This window comes from Eptesicus fuscus, chromosome 12 (genome assembly GCF_027574615.1).
Source record: "Eptesicus fuscus isolate TK198812 chromosome 12, DD_ASM_mEF_20220401, whole genome shotgun sequence".
Taxonomy (NCBI): Eukaryota; Metazoa; Chordata; class Mammalia; order Chiroptera; family Vespertilionidae; genus Eptesicus; species Eptesicus fuscus.
In genome coordinates, this window is record NC_072484.1 from 90,280,605 (window position 1) to 90,291,225 (window position 10,621).

The 10,621-nt window shown below is 45.1% G+C and overlaps 1 pseudogene; it reads left to right on the plus strand.

Annotated features, from left to right (window-relative positions):
- LOC103292155 (60S ribosomal protein L4-like) overlaps positions 1 to 10,294 on the plus strand; it is a 149,393-nt pseudogene extending 139,099 nt beyond the window's left edge.
- Positions 10,295 to 10,621: the final 327 nt, after the last annotated feature.

Consider the following 10,621-nt stretch of genomic DNA (forward strand, 5'->3'; position numbering starts at 1 on the left):
AAATGGCACCTGACTTCCCGTAGAGTAAGTGTCCAAAGAAAGATGGGGGCGGGACGGTGAGAGAAGGAGAGAAGAGAGAGGAAATCCCCCTTCCCCGCCACACCACCATTGGGACCATCTTAGAGACTGCCTATCACATGTGGGAATCCTAGGTGGGATGACACTGACTCCAAGGTTTCTGACAAACTCACAGAGATGATGGACAAGAGCTGGCAGCTGAACCAGCTTGCTGTGCACCGGAAGATGCTCGGGGAGGCAAAGAGAACGCGTGGTACTTCCATGCAGAGGTATGTGCTGTGCCAGAAGCTGCGGAGGGTGCCCAGCTGAATGCCCAGGAGCCAGCACACGTCCTCCAAGATAGTTTGCGCTATTGGCTCCCAGCCCCAGGGGCAATGCAGGGCGACACGCACTCACCAGATGTCAGCCGCCGCAGGGAGACACGGTGAATAAGCCATACCGCCTCACATTCTCCTGATCGCAGAAGCAGATGCCCCTTCCTCGCCGTTTTCCTTGTTTTTAGACAAAGAGCAAGCATGGAAGGAAACTCAGAAAGAAGGTGTTGAACTGCGAGCTGACTGTGAGAATAAGACTTAAATTAGATTGAATGTTTTCTGAGAGAATTTAATATTTTATTACCCCAGGTAGAATAAAAGTTATTGGTTTCGACGGAATTTGCCAGGTTGGTCTAAATATAACTTTCGCTATGCTGAGCAGGAAAGAGGGGCATGAAAAAGCTTTCAGTGATAAAAATATAAAATAAGTTTTTGATGTTTCAAATTAGCTGCAGTGACTATTCAGTCTAGTACACCACTCTGGCAATTATTTGCACTGCACTATGGCTTAACTGAGTGATTGACTTATCTGTCTATATATTTTATGCCCTCGTTAAACTTATGGAAATCAGGCACTCAAAAAAATGTTGCATGTACTTTCTCTCTTCTCTATGTTGTGATATACATATTCATATTATGATCTAGTCAAGGCTATGGTCAGAACAGAGTAAACGTTTATTTGTTTAAAAACGGATGTCAATTATTTGACACAGCCCTCCATTCTCCCTACTTGGAGGGGGTTCATCTCTCCTTTGTAGTATTAAGGGAGATGATTAATTCAGGCAAACAGCTGCCACATTTACTAGCAATGCAGGCAAACTCATAAGAGTGACTAGATGACTATGCCCTACTATTTTGGGTCAAGAAATTAATTATTAGTTATCTGTTGCTGTCTAACAAATTACTACTTCCAAACTTAGAAGCTTAAAATAGTCACTATTATTCTAAGTATGAAGTTGATAAATATTTATTAATGTACAGTGTTTGTGGCTCAGAAATCAGGATGATTGCCTCTGACTCGAGGTTTTTCATGAGGCTACAGTTTAGCTGTCAGCCGGGGCTGTGGGCTCATATGAAGGCTTGTTTGGAGGTGGAGGAATTTCCTTCCAATTTACTCAAGTCCTTGTCAGCAGGTCTTAGCTCCTCTCCATAGAGTTGCCTCGAATTATGCAGCCAAATATCCCCAGATTAAGTGACCGAATAGAGAGATCTGGAAAGCATGCCCAGAGAGTAGCCATAGCATTTTTATAACCAGATCTTGGAAGTAGCACCCACCCCACAAATTCTGCCATATTTTAATAATTATATTCTATTCTATTAATTAGAATCAAATTCATAAGTTCATCCATATCTAAGAGGAGAAAATTATGCAAGGGCATGCATATCAGGAGACAGGTATGGTTGGGGACCATCTTAGAGTCTTCCTACCACAGATTTCTTACAGGAAGTGATGCCCAGGGTGCAACAAGTCAGAAATACCAAATTGATAAATAGTTGGTTTTACTCTGGTCATAAACACACAACAGGGAGAAATAACTAGCTAATACCATAACCAAGCTACTCTTAGTCATGTCCTGTGTGATTTCATACTTTATATTCAACTCAAATTCTACTCAGCCAAAAGAAAAGATGAAATACCACCATTCGGAACAATATGGATGGTCCTTGAGAATATCATGCAAAGTGAAGTAAGTCACACAGAGAAAGTCTAGAACCATATGATTTCACTCATATGGGGGGATATAAAACAGAAGGAAATAAAGGAACAGATAAGGAAAACAAACAAAAACACAGACACAGACAACAGAATGCTCATTACCAGAGGGAAGGGGGGATTCGGGGGTAATAAAGGGTAAAGGTGAATAAATATATGGCGATGGAAGATTTGACTTTGGTTGGTGCAATATACAGAATGCAATATACAGGTGATGTACCACAGAATGGTACACTTGAAACCTATATAATTCTATTAACAATGTCACCCCAACACATTTAATTTAAAAAAAGAAAAAAACTCCCTCTGTCTTCCCCACTAAGAGTGAACTTCTATTGTGTCACCCTGTATATATTCACCTTTCCTGTGTTTCTCTCTCACTATAATTGGATTAAAAAAACACACACAAGAATCACAGACACATAAACCTCTCCCACGCACCACGCGCCATCCTAAGCGCTTTGTATTTTCAACCGTTCTTCACTGCAGCCCCAGGAGAGAGGAAAGGTGTTTTCATACACATTTTACAAAGGAGGAAAGAGAGGCCCAGACATGTTAGGAACCTGGTTCAAAGCCATGGAATTAGAAAGCCTGGGAGCTTGTCCGGAGACCCAGGAAGACGCCTAGAAACCACTTCGCTCTTCTGCCAGGACAGAGGGGGCTCTGCTTCGGAGGCAGCGGGGGAGGCAACTGCTGCTGGCCTCAGCCAGGCTCCCCATTCCGGCTGGTTAAACAGTGTTCCTGGCTCCCTCTCCTAAGGCCACAGAAATGAAATCATTCAACAGCCTTCTCATCAGGTCTCCTACATCTCAACGCTTCTTCCCAGGGGGACCATCAGGTATTTGTGTAGCAGCCACTCCCTTTCTTCCAGGACTGCACCCCAATTTCCTGGCTATCATCTCATGTGGTTTGGTGGGATGGGTCCCTTCCCACCCTCAAGGACAAGGGAGCCCTCATTAGCTAGGAGAGCCGGGCCCATGTGCCCCCTGCTGGACACAGTGACAGATTCAAGGGTGCAGATGTGAAGCAAGCCACCTGACCACCACCACCCCCACCCCCAGGAATTTGTGGCAACTATTGAGGAAGAAAGACCTTTCCCATCTGGAGGAAGGTAGAAAGAAGAGCCCGGAGCAGCCACCCCTTCGCTGATAGAGAGGCTGCCTGAGGATGAAGCCACGAGAAGAGGAAGCAGAAGGGGTGTGAACACAGAGAAGTCGGCCTCCTGCAGTATTAGAGCGCCAGGCAGGGCTTGATGGGAAGCCTTGCCCCTACAGTAATACATGTCCTTTGATGCTGAAGTGTTTTTAAAAAATTAATTTCTATACCTGGTAATCACAAAGCCCCAGATAACAAATGTAGTGGAAAAGGTACGCTTTCCTACGTCCCAAAACTCATGCGATTCCATTTCTAGTAACATAAGATACAGAATGTTTCCAAGCATTCATTATCACATAATTATAACCTATGGCCTCTCTAACTAAATATATCTGAATTATTTAATATGATCAACATCTTTCTTCCCAACAACAGATATGTCTTCCTCTTCACGATTGCCACTGGACTCCCTCCATCTGTTACATGTGCTTTTTACAAAACGTATTCTGTCCTTCTCCAAAGGCCATCACTGCATTTTCCCAAATCTTCTCTTTTGATCACTGTCCTCCCAGAGTCAATAAGTGAATAACGTAACAAAATCAACACAGGCTGATTTCTCTGTTCTCATCCTAAAGCATGAACACACGGAGTGATAGTAACTTCAAGTGAGTTTTGGAGGAAATATATTAACTCCACTTACTGGAGCTGATGACTTCAATGTGACAAGAGAGTGTGGAAGCCATTGGACACAATCTTCTCACACAGCAGACATTCTCAAGCCTAAAACTCAGGCTCAGGCCCGGCCAGTGTGGCTCAGTGGTTGAGCACTGACCTATGAACCAAGAGGTCACAGTTCCATTCCCAGTCAAGGGCACATGCCTGGGTTGCAGGCTCGATCCCCAGTAGTGGGCGTGCAGGAGGCAGCCGATCAATGATTCTCTCTCATCATTGATGTTTCTAACTCTCTCTCCCTCTCTCTTCCTCTCCGAAATCAATAAAAATATATATTTTTTAAAAAACACAACACACTCAGCTCAGTGAATGAGCCTCTGAGACCTGTGTTCGCTCTCCTGTTGCCAAGCCTGGTGATGCAGGTCCCTCTGTGCCTGTTATGTTCCTGCCTCAACTGGCAGCGTTCTTGCCTGTGGGCGAGCATCAACTTCCAGGGGAATCCTGTGTCTGGGTATCTAGGAGCCACATGAGAGGCCTGGGCTTGAGGCTGAGCACAGGGAGAAGCGAAGAGCCATGACCAGAGTTCATGGTCCTGCTCACTCTCACTGTGTGCGGCCGCAACGGGTCCTCTCCTCCTTGGGTATCACCCATGCTCCCATCCCAGCACCTGCCCACAGAGACTGGCCAGCCCCCTTATTAACGTGTTTCCAGTGATTGGTGTATTCATATCTCAAGACCGGAAACATTTCTTGCACTTTTTGCACACATCTCCAAACTACACTTTAGAATAGAAGTATTATGTTTTCATTTGTCTTTAAATATGTTTACCTCAATATTTGCTCAGTGGATCTTTTTTTTTTTTTTAAATCATTCTCAAATAAACGGTAGGAGCTTTTCGAGTGCTGGAACTAACATGGCTAAAAAGATGCATTCTTACTCTATTCGTGTGGTACCGGTTTGCACTGGATGAGCTCCTAGGACAATGCCCTCTGTAGGATCAATGCTCATGGGAGACAGACTGAGATATATGGCAGCGAGGAGACTGGTCGTCTCGCCATCATTGTCCGGCGTGTGAGTTACTTCTGAGTTCACACTAAGTCTCTTGAATGCCTTGCTTGGCATCCTTCTGTAACGAAGATAGGCTGACAATCCACAGACTGCTTTTTAAAGGGATGCACAGAACGTGCTGATGAATATTGAAAAATAATTTTAGGGAAAAAAAATCACTGCTTAGGATTTAAAGCACTATTTTATATTTCTCAAGTTACATTCAATAATCAAAGATAATGTTTTCCTTTTATTTTTACAGGAATCTCTTTTGTTTTTGTCCTTATGAAAACATATTATAACTTCAGTATAACATACATAGTTTGACTTCCTAGACAAAGAATCCCAGATCCAGATTTGATTCTAGCCTACCATGAATTCTCTGCACCACGTGATATCGAGTTTTTGGAAACAGTTTAAGCCTCAGTTCACTCAACTGTAAGTGATTATAATAATACTTACAGCTCGTTAAACATCGGAATTTAATATAGTGAGTAGCAGGTGCCCAATAAATAGTAGCTACTCCAATCCCTGATCTTTTAAAATGACTAGATCAGTTTGGTTACCACATAAAAATATCAACACCTAAGTAATTGTTCAGCAATTTAAGAATTGTATGAAAGTAGTAGGATTTCAAAATTCATTCCTACTCCTGCTCTGTTATGCAGACAACATGTAACTGCTTCATGTGGATTACACCCAATGAGATCCCGCTAAGCTTATTTATGACATGCCTGAACCAACCCAGACACTGGGCTAAATATTCTGGGCGGCCTTCACTCTCAAACATGGGCTCTTTCTCCTGTCGTTCACAACAACCCTCTGAATACTTCCTCTCGCGTGGCTGCCTTATCTTTCTCCGTCTTGTTTGCTGATTCCTCTTCATCCACTCAACCACTAAACGCTGGCTCTCCAAGCCTTGGTGCTCAGCTTATTTTTTCTTCTCACACTACACTTGTTCCAATTTCATGTGCTCACTTCGCTTTGATTATCATGTTTACTAACCATTCCCAATTAATTTCTCAATGCATTCCTCTTGTCTTGGCCCCAGACTCTTAGGTCTCTACTCACATTTTAACCTGGATCTTTTGTAAACAACCCAGCGCACTCTGCCCAATAACATAACCCATGCTCCATGCCCCCCAACGCCTCCTGCTCCCCCAGCTCTCCCAATTCTGTGCATCGTTCCAGCAGGCATCCAATAGATCCATCAGAAAACTAGGAGCCATTCTTGACCCGTCCCTCTCTGCAATAGCTACATCCAATCAAATGCCACGTTCCCGTCCCTCTAATTCCACTGCTGTCCACATGGTGAAATCTATCATAGGCTCTCACGTAGGTTATTGTAAAGACTTACGTACTATTCTCCCAACCAAAAAAAAACAAAAAAAAAAAACACTTCTGGTGAGTTTTGGTAAATGAAAGATGTGTGTTCTTGTGAACGAGAGCAAGGAAACAATGAAAACAAACAATCCTGGTTTTGTCTTTTCAAAATAAACATGGATACACTAGAGAACTGGTACCTCCATTTTCTGTCCCAGGTGGAGCCACGGTTTCCGCTCGGTTTGCAGCCTGTGGGCAGAGGAAGGAAGTGAATCCCCATCCTCCTGGCCGCGGCGGGTTCCCCTGCACAACAGAGCACATGTCGCTATCAGTCACAGCTCTAGCTCATCTGTCATCCTCACTGCTTTATAAGGGGGGGATGCTGGGCAGGTTTGGGCAAAAGGCATCTATCAAAGTTAAGTCTCACGGTGTAGGGTTTTTATTTGTTATGAATCTCAGGAGAGTATTGGGAGAGGCTGAGTCCTGAGCTACTGGCTAGATGCAACCCTCATCCAAAAATGTATATCCCCAGGTTTACCAACACATTATTTTCACGGTCCTTCTCCCAGCTGCGAGAAAAGAAGAAATAAATCCATCTATCACAGCAAATGATGGGGCGGCTGGATTGTTCTTTGTTCAGACCGACTCTTAAATTGAATCGTGTGCCGCGCCAGCACGGCCTAGGGTGAGCCCGAGTGGGGCCGGTGAAGGATTGAGAGAAGACAGACAAGAGAATGGAAACTGGGTCTCGGTGAGACACCACCTCTCCGATGGACAGTGACAGCGCCCACAAACCGAGTCTTTATTTTATAGCAGATTTCCACGAGGCAAAGTAAGGGCGTGGTCAAGATGTTTACAACATTCTGGTGGGTTTCGATCCTGCTCAACTACATGCACCTGATCAGGCTTTGTTTACCTGCAGCCTCTATCACTCAGGCACGTGTTGGGACCACAGGTTCACGCTGACAACCACAGCTGGTGGCTATCACTGTGCTGGGAGGGCCCTGCCCTCCAGGCTGGGACTTGCACGTGGCCAAGAGAGGACTGTGCCCTCTCATCAGTCCGAGGCTTGAACCTGTCCCAACACTGTAGCCGCTCTCCACAGAATCGACTAAGTTGATGGCTTAAGTCTATTTATTTAATGATAATGCTATTATTGGCTAATGCCTATGTAGCATTTCCTCTGTGCTAGTCACAGTTCTAAGCACTTTTCTGCACCCTAATTTATTTAATACCCGCACGAGCTGTATGATGGAAGCACTATTTTTATACTCATCTTGTCGAATAGAAAGCGGAGGCATCAAACAGCGTAGTGCTTCACCAAGGACACATAATTAGCGTGTGGAGACTGGACGTCGGAACAGGCGATCTGGCCCAAGAGCCCAATCCCTTCGCATCACGCTGCGCTGTTCATACCACTCCAGTGGGTACGTTTCCCCAGGCATTTGCATATCACTTTGCTACCAATGGGCTTCAGTCCATGCTTCCTAAAACACTGCTCCTGGCAGAAAAGGGACGTGATTTGCAGATACGGAGCTGCAGAGTCTGTCTTCACATGGGCTGTTTCTGGGCAGTGCTGTCACCGTCCTCAGCACCCCTCTCCCACCAGGCCTTAGAGAGAGGGTGTCACTGCGTCTGTGTATTTATAATGTCTGCCTATCTATCTATTTTCTTCTTTACTTGAAGGCAGATAAATAGAATCTCCTTCAAGTTGCTCTATTTAAAGACATTTTATCTTTCCCCGACTTTAAAAGTGTGGCCTTGCAAAGGAGGCGTTATTATACCAATGACCAGGTTTGATGAATAGAAGAGATATCTTTCTGTCAGGCTGAGTGTTCATAACTGTTAGAAATATGAGAAGGGCCATGTGGCCGATTCAAAGTATAAATAAATCACTCAGAGTCAGCTCCAGCGTGCTGAATGCTGGGAATTATTAAAAACTCACATAAGAATTGATATTGAAATAAGCACATACTATCTGCAACATTTTCCAATGTTAATAATGAGGTCGAATAATTGGCAATACCTAGCTCGATTATCACTGCTTATACAGGAATTAAAGCTGAGCAATACAATAGGTTTATCACCTGTTTACTGGCTTAAATGAATTAAGTGGGTTGCACGGCCATAGGTGACTCATTTATGGTCAAGGTTATGTGGGCACTCAGTCACTCTAAAGGGAAAAGAATAGACACTCGGGTTGGCCAGCCTCCTTCTCCTGCAATCAGTGCAGGCAGACCAGGTCAGTAGAATATGACAGTATTGCTCCCATCACTTGCCTGTAAGACTGGGAGGGACAATGCAGCAAAGTCACTTGTTTGCAGTGATCCAAAAGCAGTCCTCGTCCTCAGGCCTGTAATGACAGCAACAAGGAAAGCGCCCATGTATTTAAAATATCATTACAGGGGCGTTGGGTATCGGGTGGCTAATAGAAGATGACATAGAAACGTTTTTGTAAGTGTTTTAATGCAATGGTTGTATGAAGCTAAAAATGTTTAATAAATGCTATAATGAAGCAACTGTATTTGAAACAGTGTAATTAAGATTAAGGTATGATTCTAGCAGACTTGATCAGTATTAAATGATTTCCAGGCCCTGATCATGAGGAAAACCTGTGACCGCCATATACGTGACTAATTTACTGAATTCGTAAAAGGTTTGGGGAACTTGGGGGGAAACGTGAAATGAGAGAAAAACCAGTCCAGCTTCCTGGAGCTTGAGCAGGAGGTGCTCAGCTTTTTGAGAATGTGAGGATTCAGGAAATCAAAACCAAAACGAGCCAGAGCAGAACTTAGAAGCGATGAAGTTCTGCCCCTCGAGATTTTACGTGAAGGAGCGTGGCCTTCTCCTCTCTCCGCCACGGCATGTGCTCAACCACTGATATGTGTCCTCTGAAAAGGGGGAAACATCTGGCAAGAATGTCACTTTGCCTGCTGTGTTCAAGGCTCCCATTCGACCAGATCTTGTGAACTGTGTTCACACCAACTTGCGCAAAAACAATAGACAGCCGTAGGCCGTCAGTGAATTGGCAGTCATCAAACCAGTGCCGAGTCCTGGGGTACTGGCGGAGCTGTGGCTCGAGTTCCCAGAGTCCGAGGTGGTGGAACTCATCCTCTGGCCAGGGTGCTTTTGGAAATATGTGTCGTGGGGACTGCATGTTTGCCCCGACCAAAGCCTGGCGCCGCTGGCACCTCAGCGTGAACACAACACAGCAGCGGTATGCCATCTGCTCTGCCCTCGCCGCCTCAGCCTTACCAGCCCCGGTCATGTCTAAAGGCCACCGTACTGAGGAAGCTCCTGCACTTCCTTTGGTGGTTGAAGATCAAGTTGAAGGCTACAAGAAAACCCAGGAGGCTGTTTTGCTTCTGAAGAAACTCAAGGCCTGGAATGATATGAAAAAGGTCTGTGCCTCTCCGCGAATGAGGGCTGGCAAGGGCAAAATGAGAAGCCGTCATCGTATCCAGCGCAGGGGACCTTGCATCATCGATACCGAGGACAAAGGTACCATCAGAGCCTTCAGAAACATCCCTGGAATTCCTCTGCTGAATGTCAGCAAACTGAACATTTGGAGACTTGCTCCTGGGGGCATGTGGGCCGTTTCTGCATTTGGACTGGAAGTGCTTTCCGCGGGTTAGATGAGCTTGGCCTAGAGCTGCCTCCCTCAAGAGTAACGACAGCCTTCGCAGGCACAAGATGCTCAATGCAGACTTTAGCAGAATCTTGAAAAGCCCAGAGATCCAAAGAGCCCTCCGAGCACCGCACAAGAAGATTCACCGCAGAGTCCTGAAGAAGAGTCCACTGAAAAGCCTGAGGGTCATGTTGAAGCTAAACCCCCATGCAAAGACCATGCGCCGGAACTCCATTCTTCACCACGCCAAGCACCACAAGCTCCGGGTGGACAAAGCAGCAGCAGCCCTGGAAGCCCAATCAGATGAGAAGGGGGTTCCTGGCAAGAAGCCTGCGGCGGGGAAGAAGGAAAAGAAGGCTGTGGGCCTTCAGCAGCAGAAGAAGCCTTTGGTGGGAAAAGGCTGCAGCTACCAAGAAACCAGCAGCTGAGAAGAAGCCGGCAGGAAAGAAACCCACCACAGACGGAAAGAAGCCCGTGGCATAAACTCACATTTGGTTATTCCGTAACGGTCAAATCACTTTGGACAGCTAATTTTGAATAAAAACATGATCAAAGGCGAAAAAAAATTACATTAGCATTTGCATATTGCTTAACAGTGTTAAGAGAGTTAGGAAAAGGAAATACCTTGCTAACATCCACATCACTGCAATGTGACATAGGTATTATAACATCTACATTGCCAGATACATATTTCGGCATCAATAAATCAATTCTTGCTCATCAGTCATCTCAAGGAATATTGACTCCTAACAATGGGTAAGAAGACAGTCCTTTAAGCTTTATTCTAGGGTCCCAACAGGAGCTCACTAA